Source organism: Anabrus simplex, chromosome 1 (genome assembly GCF_040414725.1).
Source record: "Anabrus simplex isolate iqAnaSimp1 chromosome 1, ASM4041472v1, whole genome shotgun sequence".
Taxonomy (NCBI): Eukaryota; Metazoa; Arthropoda; class Insecta; order Orthoptera; family Tettigoniidae; genus Anabrus; species Anabrus simplex.
The window spans coordinates 27,776,152-27,788,352 of record NC_090265.1 but is presented as its reverse complement, the minus strand read 5'-3'; the positions used below and the strand labels follow the sequence as shown (position 1 = coordinate 27,788,352).

Here is a 12,201-nt window from a genome sequence, read left to right as displayed (position 1 = left end):
ACCTTTAAAAACGAAGAAAAACGCATTTTGAGGGGAAAATCATCTTGGGGGCGGGAGTGAAAAGGATTTGAATTCCTTTTATGAGGACACATATCCGAAAAACTGAAGGTGTTACAGTCGTGATAATTAGAATTTAGATCTTTTCTAATAAAGAAACAAGTATTTTTTTTTGAAAAATTCACTTAATGGGGGAGGGAGTGTGAAAAAAGTGAATTTTTATGGGTTAACTTATATCTCAAAACTGAAGGTAACAAACGTGAACATTGGTATTTGGAATCTCCTTTAAACATAGACACGCCTTCTTTCTTTTAGGGGGGAATCAACTTAACGGTGGTGGTGTGAAAAAGGCGTTGAAACCAATTGATTTTACTGTTCATAATGTACTTGATTGTCACCATAAACTGATCATTTTTAATCTTTCCTAGCTTAATTTTCAAGAGCCATGTTTTCCTTTGGAGAACTCTAAGTTAGATTACAGTAGATTCTCCTGGCATATATCTAAAAATTTAAACACATTTGAAATAAACGACAGGAATGATATTGACCGTGCAATTGTTCACCTCTATAATAAGGTCAATAATGCACGGAAGTATATGATTCGTATAGCCAGAAATCCCGCGCACATGCCTAGGTGCGACAATGGTGCTGGTCACATTGTCAGCAATGACAATTGCAGCAGATGTAATTTACTGCCAAGTGGTGGTCGTGCATCTTGCTGCGGGGTCCAGAACATCAATAATAATAATAATAATAATAATAATAATAATAATAATAAATACCAAGCTCGATAGCTGCAGTTGCTTAAGTGTGGCCAGTATCCAGTATTCGGGAGATAGTGGGTTCGAACCCCACTGTTGGCAACCCTGAAGGTGGTTTTCCGTGGTTTCCCATTTTCACACCAGGAAAATGCTGGGGCTGTACCTTATTAAGGCCACTGCCGCTTCCTTCCCAGTCCCAGCCCTTTCCTGTCCCATCCTCGCCATAAGACCTGTCTATGTCGATGCGACGTAAAGCCAATAGCAAAAAAAAAAAAAAAACCAATAATAATAACCTAAATTCAACTAATATCACACACCCTAATAATAATGTTCTGGACCGTCGTCAAAATATGCGGACCGTGCTGGGAACGGGCCCTGGCCGGGTAATGGTACGAATGCAGTCCGGCCGCGGACTCAGTACCGCCAAGGCACCCAAAACCACACCATGGCGGATCTCCTCAAGGATTTGATCCATATTTAAAATGCTTATAGGAAAAGATGGCAATGATTTAGGGACTCAACTGACCGGGCAGAATACATGGAGCTAGCTCAGGAAGTACGAAATCGATTGCTGGAAAGAAAGATTGAAAAATGGGAGGAACATTGCCGTCAGATCGCAAATTTTGGCGGATTATATATAAAATGTTAAGCATTCAATTATAAATGTCATTATAATACCGTAGCGAAGCATGGGTGTCTTGTTAGTCCTCTATATAATACTAATCAGAGAGAGAAAATGGAAGGAATCTGACACTTCGAAAAATGAAGATATCGGCCAAAGAAAGACGAGGGCCACAAAGGATGTGAAAATGAAAATCTGTACCCCTCGAATGCTCTAATACCATTGGGGCCGGAAAAGATCTGTTTACAAAGGAAGGTTTGATAGGATAGATGAAAGTGAGGAGCCTGGCACAAGTAAGTGGAAGCAATGCCAGGACTCGGCTTGTGGCGCCATGGTCACCAACCCACGCTCTGAAGTTGAGATCCCCTTGAGCCCCTTTTAGTCACCTCTTACTACAGGCAGGGGATATCGTGGGTGTTATTCTACTGTAGTAAAAAGGAAGACAACAAACACAAAAAAGAAAACATAGAAGGGAAAGGGCAATTTCCAGATCTTCAAGTAGATGGCCTCTCTCCTCATTAATCCCTGTTCTTCTACATTCATTTCTCGGTCATCAGGATCCTGCCTCTCCTCTTGATGAGGTTAGGAAGCATAAATGAGCTCATGGAGGGCTGAGAAGAAATGGATGTAGAGGAACTGAAATTGACTTTGTGAGAACTCGTCTATTTGAAGGAGTCAGTGTATGAAGACATGGAGATTGTCTTTGTCCTTTTTGTGCTTTCATGTTTGTCCCTATTTACTCCTTCTGTTGCCTGCTCTTCCCACATTGGCTTTTCATTATGTTTATCCTATTGCCATATTTTCTTACGTGGAGTATTTTTAGTTCACAGTGGAGCAAATATCTTTTACACAAATTTGATGCACAGTTTTCTCAAGCATTATTCTGCAGTTCCTTGAGTGATGCAAAATGTATGTGGCAATTAGCAGCCTTCCTGTTTTGAAATCTGGTATATCCGAAATGCAGTGCTCAACTAGTCAAGTGTGTGTATCAGTACTGGCCTGACACAGTAACACTCTCTTCTGTCGGTTACAAATATATTGTGTTTTATGCGAGTGCTTCACATGTGTTTCGTGATCTCGTAACTGTTGGTAGTAATCCACTATGAGCAAGTACGCAAAGTAATACTGCGCGTTATTAACTCGTATGGTAAATGTTCCAGGTGTAACCTTGTGCTCTTGACATTTCAGATGAAGACTGATGCGATAATTTCATGCCAAATGATGATTGAGTTGCGTTTTTCCTAATTTAGGGTTGGAAGATTGTTGGACATAATGTTCTAAAATGTAGTATATTTCAGGAAAATGTAGGACATTTGGAAATAGTACACAGAAGCCGCAGAAATAGTTCAGTCGTCACACCCTAACTTTAGGAAGGCTGATTTTGAAAAAAAATTGCCAACATTGGCACAAATAAAACCCACACCCCAATTTTGTGCCTCATTTTTTTTAAAAAAATATGCGGGGTATTATTTGCACATACGGTATATCACAACATATACGTGAATACTCCGCACCGTCGAATAATGCGTGCCCTGATTTTAGGAGAGAACTTTTTTTTTCACATACATACATACATACATACATACATACATTATCATTAGAGACTGGTATGCCTTTCAGTGTTCAGTCTGCAAGCCTCTGTGAATTTACTAAACGTCGCCACACTCCTGTATTTGCAACTAGTGCTGTGGCCTCATTTAGTTCTGTACCTCGTATCTTTAAATCGTTAGAAAATGAGTCTAACCATCGTCGTTTTGGTCTCCCTCTACTTCTCTTACCCTCCATAACAGAGTCCATTATTCTCCTAGGTAACCTATTCTCCTCCATTCGCCTCACGTGACCCCACCACCTAAGTCGGTTTATGCGTACGGCTTCATCCATCGAGTTCATTCCTAAATTAGCCTTTATCTCCTCATTCAGAGTACCCTCCTGCTATTGTTCCCACCTGTTTGTATCAGCAATCAGTCTCGCTACTTTCATGTCTTTTACTTCTAACTTATGAATAAGCTATCCTGAGTCCACCCAGCTTTCGCCCCGTAAAGCAAAGTTGGTCTGAAAACAGGCCGGTGTAAAGATGGTTTCGTCAGGGAGCTGACTTCCTTCTTACAGAATACTGTTGATCGCAACTGTGAGCTCACTGCATTAGCTTTACTACACCTTGATTCAATCTCACTTACTATATATTATCCTGGGAGAACATACAACCTAAATACCTGAAAATATCGACCTGTTCTACCTTTGTATCACCAATCTGACATTCAATTGGCTTTTTTTTTTTTTTTTTGTGTTCCGACCTGGACTGTTATACATAAGCATTATTAGTTGAACCATCTGATTTTACTGTTGCTTGGTCCCCTTGCATCACTCGTGTTCTCTGATTATGTAGTCCAGCTCTCGATTGACTTGCTCCCGCAGTCAACATGCAGCCCGTGTCGCAACAAACTTTCATCTTCCATCTTAATTGGATGTAAAAATATATATTGTTGACTATAGGTGGGCTGGCGTAAGGTTGCACATGACAGCTGCGCACAATGTTGGTCGCACTGCAATGGCGCACAAAGCGATGTTGCCGCCTCAACAGCTGATTGCACGACACGTGAGTTTTTCAAAACATGGGAGAAATGTTTTTAATGTCATCGCGATGATACACAATACAGATGAAATCCACCTACAAAAATCAGACTTTCAACTCACCGATTGTTCATCACATAAAATGATACGAGATAAATATACTACAAAGTTCTTATTATTGCTATGTTAGAAAATACGGAAGAAATCGGCCGACAAGAATCTCAGTTTAAATACACCATTAAATGTTAGAATAATATACACCAGTACTAACACAAAAGGTTTCAAGTAAAATCTATAAAATTTACGAAAATTCAGAAACCTTATTTTCATACCTGATTCACAAAGGTAGAGGCTCGATACCCTCCAGATAACTGCCATCACTACCATCGCCTTCGTTGTCATTGTCATCGTCATCTAGGCAGATCACCAACTCCTGACAGTCGCTGATGATGCCATGTATTGCCATTGCCGAGTAAATGAATGTTTCGATATGGCTAACTTTCTTCATCCACAAAGCCACATCCATTCGAGCAATACTCTTCCGGAACAGTCCTTCCACTTCAGTAATTGTGAAGGACTTGTTATTAGTGCATACGTAATATTTTACTTCACCCCATACCGTACCAACTCAGTGAGGTTGAAGTGACAGTGGTACAACAGCAACCTAATTACCTCGGGCCCTTGTTCCTTCTCTACCTCGTCGACTAATTTAGTCATACACATATGCGCTGGGATATTTCTTTACTGCAGTTCTTTACGGGCACTCGAAGTAGGGGGTCTTGTCCATTATTGCGCATTGGTAAGGTGCATTGTCCATAACAATGACAGAAGGGACTTTGAGCTGTAATAATCGTATTCGTGTCTTAGTATTGCATCAGCCTGGAAATAATTAATTCCTGTTACAGGAGATAGCTCAATTCGTTTCTTTGCCGGAGTGCTGTAAAACAAGTTCCTGTTATCAGCCCCATTTCCTTTATTGGTATGTTTCCCAGTCCCTTTTTCCTTGTGTTCTTGGAGGCAAACATCTGCGTGAATAACAGTAATGTTTGACATATATGTTCCTCAACTTGATCTGCTGGAACAGAGAGACGTCTATACAAGCGTACGAATTTCCTCTCCCTCTCATAAAACTCACGAGTTCTAGGCACTAATTGCAATGCCTGACTATTAAGGGACACTCTGCGGCGTGAAGAATTATCACTTCACGCTTCATGACTATGTTCATAATCTATTATCTTCATTTCCGTATTGATTGGTACTACAATATAAGGAAAATTGAGAAGTTTCCACCTTATCAATACATTAATTTATTTACTCTAAAGTGGTAAAATCATTCAATAACGGTTTCGATCCCTATGGGATCGTCCTCAGTTGACACACAATGAAATATTTACAAAAACATCACATGTAAAAGATATTAAATATGAAGTTGTTAGGTTGTTAGCGAGAAAGTATTTGTATGTGTGTGGCACGTGACCACACTATGTCTAAGCTAATATACATTGAGGAGATCTTACATTATTTCTCAATCATTGTTTAGAATGTTACATTCAGTACAGTTGTTTCATATCGATTAAAACATTAAAAATTGCTTGTAAAAGAATGTGTGTATCTTTGGTTTGAATAGCACTAATTGGTTTGAACCTTAACGTCACATGACACCTATGTTATAGAACATAAAGTAAAATTTTTTTATATACACATTATTAATTGCGAGTCTATTATGAAGTCCTAAAAATATTTTATTGCTTGAGGTATCTCACTTCATTGTATCTGTTTTTATAAATTGTCAGTAGGACTGTTTGCACTTTTTAGATGTTTGAGGTATTTCACTCTTATCCAATTGGAAACATACATGAAAAAGCTTGTTAAAATGATACCTTTTTGACTAGAAACACTTGTTATATGGTACCTTATGTGTCCATTTTTTGTGCGTTAGGTTTACATTTGTTGACACCAGTACAATAAAATTATTATTATCTATGATATATGTATAAAATATGATCTGACATGACAGGCCGTTAAAATATATAAAATATTTATCTAATAGGATAGGACCAAATTTCTTATTGGTATTGTTGTATTTTACCACTTGCGCTAGTAAAGTACATGATATATAATATTGAGGTCAGAGCTTATGTTGTTTTTCATCCGTTATAATTTATAAAGTGCTACTCATAATGAAGTTGTCTTGATCTATGAATGTCGTAGACAAAAGCTGCGTGTGTTGTTACTGGGTTAAATGGTGACGGTTATAAGTTTGATTCGATTTGAGTGTCGTGCATCTTGATGGAGATTTGAGTTGCACTATATTGTGATGCTGTTAATTTATTTACCCCCCCCCCCCACAAAAAAAAATAATTAAAAGAAGGCGTGTTTCTTTATGTTTAAAGGAGATTCCAAACACCAGTGTTCACGTCTATTACCTTCAGTTTTGAGATATAAGTATCCCTATAAAAATAATTCACTTTTTTCACTTCCTTTCACACTCCCCCCCACCCCCCCCACCCCCCGTCCTAAGTGAATTTTCCGGCAAGAAATACTTGTTTCTTTAATAGTAAAGGATCTTCTAAATACCAATTATTACGATTCTAACTTCTTCAGTTTTTGATGTACGTGTCCTCATGAAAGGAGTTCAACTCCTTTTCACTCCCGCCCCCCAAGATCCCCCCCCCCCCCAAAAGGCGTTTTTCTTTGTTTTCAAAGGAGATCCAAATACCAATTTTCACGTCTGTAACAACTTTAGTTTTAATAGATGTATCTATTCTCATACAATTAAGTCAATTTTTCAATTCTTTCACCCCCTCCCCCTTCATTGGATTTTCCGAGAATACGTGTTTCTTTGCTTTTAAAGCAGATTCCGAATATCAAATTTCATGTCTGTAATGTTCTTCAATTTTGAGATATCAGTAGCCCAATTAAAAGAATTCAACACCATTTTCAGTCACTTTTACCCCCCTCCACCCAAGTGGTATTTCCGAAAACTAAAAATACACGTTTCTTTATTTTTAATAAAGATAAAAAGTACCATTTTTCACTTCTGTAATATGTTAAGCTTTTTGAGATATACTATAGAAATTCTCATTTTAAAATTTCATCTCTTTTTAGTTCCCCTTAATCGGAGTTTCCAAAAACAAATCACCTATGTTTCTTCACACTTACAGGAGATTCTAAATACCCACTTTTTACGTCTGTAACATTTTACGTTTCTCAGATATTCTGTAGATATAGTCTTTCAAAAAATTCACCCCAATTTGTCACTCCTGTCTAACTGCCATTAATTTCTAAAAACAAAAAAAATATGCATTTCTTTATTCTTAAAGGAGATCCCATATGCAAATTTTCAGTTCTGTAATATCTTCAGTTTCTGAGATATATGTATCCTCATTAAAGGCATTCAACCAGTTATTCGCCCTTTTACTCCCCTCCTATTGGGATTTACAGAAAACAAAAAATGCGTGTTTCTGTATTATTAAAGGAGATTCTAAATACCAATTTTTACATTTGTAACCTTTTAAAGTTTTAAGATGTAGACACACTCATTTTAAAAATTCACCCCCCTTTTCACCCCCCATTATTTGGATTTTCCAAAAACGAAAAAGTACCTGTTTCTTTATTTTTAAAGTAGATTCCAAAATAATTTTCAGGTCTGTAATATCTTCAGGTTCTGAAATATAAATAGCCTCATTAAAGGCATTCAACCCGTTTTTCACCCTTTTCCACCCCTCCTATTGGGATTTTCCGAAAACAAAAAAATATGCTTTTCTTTATTTTTAAAGGAGATTCTAAATACCAATTTTTACTTCTATAAACTGTAAAAGTTTTGAGATATAGATACACTCATTTTAAAAATTCACCCCACTTTCACCCTCCCATTACTTGGATTTTCCTAAAACAAAAAAATATGTGTTGCTTTATTTTTAAAAGATCAAAATTACCAATTTTCAGGTCTGTTATATCTTCAGTTTCTGAGATATAAGTACCGGTATCCTGTTAAAGGCATTCAACCAATTTTTCATCCTTAATCACCCCTCCTGTTGGGATTTTCTGAAAACAAAAAAATACGTGTTTCCTTATTTTTAAAGAAGATTCTAAATACCAATTTTTACATCTGTAAACTTTTAAAGTTTTGAGATATAGGTACACTCATTTTAAAATTTCACCCCCTTAGCAACGGAATATCCAAAAATCCTCTCGTAGCGAGCACCTACATCTTAATATGAATGTATACGCAAAATTTCATTTCTTTATGTCCAGTAGTTTTGGCTCGGCGATGATGAATCAGTCAGTCAGTCAGTCAGTCAGTCAGTCAGGACAAGTTACTTGATATATAGAGATTGTTCACAAATGAGTGGGACAAAGGTTTCCAATAAAATATTTTCATTGATTTCATTCAAGTTGTACACGGGATTGTTATATTGGTCGATATCTATATAAATATTCTCTAGTATATTAAGTAAGGGACCTTTCTGTTCATAATGCAGGATCTTTAAATCTTGATCATTTGTTGTGTATTTATGATTTTTCTCTCTACAATGTTCGCTCATGGTTGAGTAGTGATTGTACTTTAGGGCATTGAGGTGTTCGGAGTATCTTACATTGAAGCTGCGGCCTGTTTGCCCAATATACGTTGAGAGGCACGATTGGCATTTTAATTTGTATATCCCAGAGTTTGAAAATTTTTGTTGCTGTTGACAGTATGTGAGTTAAATAACGTTTTTGCATTGGTGTGAACGGTCTTGAAAGCTACTTTTAACTTGTGGTTTTTAAAGGTGTTTGAAATAGGATATATGTTATTATTATTAAAGGTAAATATGGTGAACTTCTATTTAGGGGAAGATTCTTCTTCTAAGGTGGTCTTGGGTTTCCTTTTAAATTTATTGAGAATTTTGTTCACGAAAGCTTTACTGAAACCATTACCTTCAGCTATTGCATAAATGGTGTTGATTTCCTTTCTAAAATTCTTACAGGATAAAGGAACATCAAGAGCTCTGAAAATCATACTATTGTAAGCTGTCTTCTTTTGTGTCCTTGGGTGTAGAGAAGTTTGGTGGATTGTGTTTACTGTGTGAGTGGGCTTCCTGTAAATATTAAAAGAAAGGGTTTTATTCTGATTGCGAGTAATAGTTAAATTGAGATAATTAAGGGACTTCACATACCGATTTTTCATTTCACCAAGTGCCATTGATATGGACTTAGCAACAAAAATCTAAATTTGTGAATATCCCTGTTACCATAGCCAGTATGGTAAAAATATATGACATAAATGATTGGAAATTTCATTGTATATAACTTTGGTTTTACAGTATTTATCGATAGGGCCACTAATAACATAGATATTTGAGAATTAAATCTTGAGCCTTCCAATAAACTACCATTTCACTCAGTGGGAATAAAATTAGTGCCGCATTCCCCAGTTTTTCATATAGATTTTATTTCAATTTTTTTCAGCCATTTTCTCGTGTTTCGTGTACATACATACAGAGACGACGAAAAATTAAAAAGTTCATTTCCTTGTTACTGTGCACACGACTGATACAGAAATGCCATTCTTTTTAAATTCTGAGCAATGTACAGACAACTCATATATATATAGACATAGCTTTTATTTATAAATACATTTTTGAATGTCAGAATCATGCAAATAATTTATGCAGACAGATTTGTTCACCTATACTTTTAAAGAAATGAAGTAACTATGCAAGCAAATTCAGTATGTGTTGCTATTCATGTTTCTGTCTTTGTATGTGATGTGTATGTCCTGATTTATTACTTATTTGTTTCTTTCTATTTCTTGAATAGAAATTACAGCATTTCCAAATGCAGAAAGACACCTTTATATTTATTTTAATGTAATAGAATTGTAAAGTATCATGTAGTGTTTTTCAGTGGTTAGTATTTTCACTGTTCATTAGATACTAGTCCCCAGAATAATTCTGTTTGACCTTGTATTTTGTTATGCTTTATTTCCAGGGTGGAGCACATTCTTGAGCCTGACGTTACCCTTCCAGCTTTTCACAATCATTACGTCTGTATTCTTGTTACCTGTAGCAAGAGAAGTACAGAGTCAAGTTCTTTGCTACAATATGTAGCTAAAATTCCAAATTACTGTTAGTAACTAGTTAAAATGTTACTGGTATAATGTAAGAGTAATTAAAACTTCATAAATATTTGTAACTGTTATTATGAGGAACTCATCATTTTGTAAGGTTCAATGCTTTATTTGATTTACGTGAAGTTTTCATTCTTTAAGAATACTTTTTTACATGCTGTTTACCACTGTCTCTTTAATTCAAGGTATTCAAACATGCACTTGATAGCATAGAGCCTGCTTTTGTTCTGAATCATGTTTAGATTTCTTTAGTAGCTTTCTTTATTACTATTATTCATATTGGTGCAATACGAAAATCTAAACCATCATCTTAGTACTTTGAAATTAGAATACAGTTATTTACCGTACCATTATTTGGAATTTTTCAACTCTATTCATAAGCAGCTTATAGTTGCTGGCAGATGACGTAGCTGAACTTGGTCCCAATTAACTGGTGAGGAATAAACTGTGTGAAGTCAGTCAAAAGCTGCTGCTTGGAGTAAGAAATTGTAAGGTGGCAGCTAACCTTGTGCATGGAAGCATATTGATCTGTGATGTATGAACATAACTTAATAGAAAATTCCTGCTATAACGCGAATTCAAATCTTTAAAATATCATCTGCCACTTTCCAGGTTCTCTAACACTGAGGCACTCCGCAGATATTTACAGAGAGTTCAGTGAGCTTTTCAAACAGCTCTGCATAAAGACAAATTATTACACAACTTAAAGTCGCTTTGTATATGATAACATTCTTTTCTTTGAAAAGTATATTTTAATATCAAGATATTCTTGGTTAAGTATTTAATCTCTTAGTTTTCTTTGTTTCTGGTACATGTGTTGGTGTATATTTCTTTCACATCTAGGAATAGTTTAATTGCGACAGCCTCCGTCCTTTGTTTTGTTTGGGACCTATATATGAAGTGATGGAACACGGTTTTCCGTGGTGAGGGTAACATGCTCCTTACGGTGAACGGGACAGCTATGAACTACAGCCTCGAATGATGTATCAGTACTAGGCATGGAGACAAACTTCAGTCTTATTTTAAATGTGTGTTTGATCTGTAAATATTATTCTGAAGCACATCAGAATCATGTGTATGGAATCAAGTCCATCTGTACTATTTTGGAATGTATTATTTAGCTGAATAAAATAATGTTCTTTCACTTGTTTTGTTCTCTCCTGCTCCTTTGTTATCTATTGTTCTTAGTATACAGTTGCTACATCAGATTGCTGGCATAGTGAACAAGTATATATTTACGAGGGAAGGTCAATAAATATCTGCAATTTTTATCTAATTATCGTTAGGTTGGCTGTATGGCGTTGTGTGCTCACCAGCCGCTAGATGGCATTGTCTACGTCTGTGTTAGGGTTCAGCGTTATCACATCACTACAGCTTGCGCTGTTGCGACGCGACATAAAGATGGCCGCACCACACTCTGCACCAAGGAAGAACAACATTCCATAATCTGTTTTTTGTGGTCTAGGGGCGTACCAGGAGCGGAAATTCATAGAACAGTCTCTCTTCTGTTATTCAGGATCATACCACGAACGTGTTCAATATGGGCATCAGTTACAGCTGCAGACGCACGCCCGGACCTTCCCTCATCCTTCACGCTCGTGCGACCCCTTTTGAACTGTTCACTCCACTGGTAAACATGTTGCTGTGGCAAAACATTGTCCCCGTATTGTGCTGAAAATCTTATGAATTTCTGCTCCTGGTACACCCTCAGACCACAAAAAGCAGATTAAGGAATGCTGTTCTTCCTTGGTGCAAACAGAGTGTGGCGCAGCCATTTTTACGTCGCAACCGCGCAAGCTGTACTGATCTGATAATGTTGAAACCTACGACAGACGTAGACAATGGTGCCATTTGGCGGCTGCTGAGCACACAACGCCCTAAAGCCAACCTAAAGACAATTAGAGCAAAATTGTAGATACTTACTGACTTGCCTACATAGTTGTAGTTTAAACTTGTGACTAGAATATTAAGGAGAATGTGTTTCTTTATTTGTACAATAATACATGTGATTGCATGTCAGTGTGGTGTGGTGGAAGTTTCAGATAATGAGACTGTTAAATCTTGGCAGCTGATAATCAAACTTTTAGACTTGAAATCACTAAAAGAAGGTTTGGTTTAACAAAGGCTCAAACGAAAAT

At 36.7% G+C, this 12,201-nt stretch overlaps 1 protein-coding gene across 1 annotated transcript in view; it reads left to right on the top strand.

Moving 5' to 3' along the window:
- eIF3a (eukaryotic translation initiation factor 3 subunit a) overlaps positions 1-11,207 on the top strand; it is a 186,949-nt gene extending 175,742 nt beyond the window's left edge. Inside the window, exon 20 of the mRNA XM_067155938.2 lies at positions 9,925-11,207. The gene's annotated coding sequence lies outside the window, so the exon portion shown is untranslated. The remainder of the gene's footprint in view (positions 1-9,924) is intronic.
- The last annotated feature ends 994 nt before the right edge of the window (positions 11,208-12,201 follow it).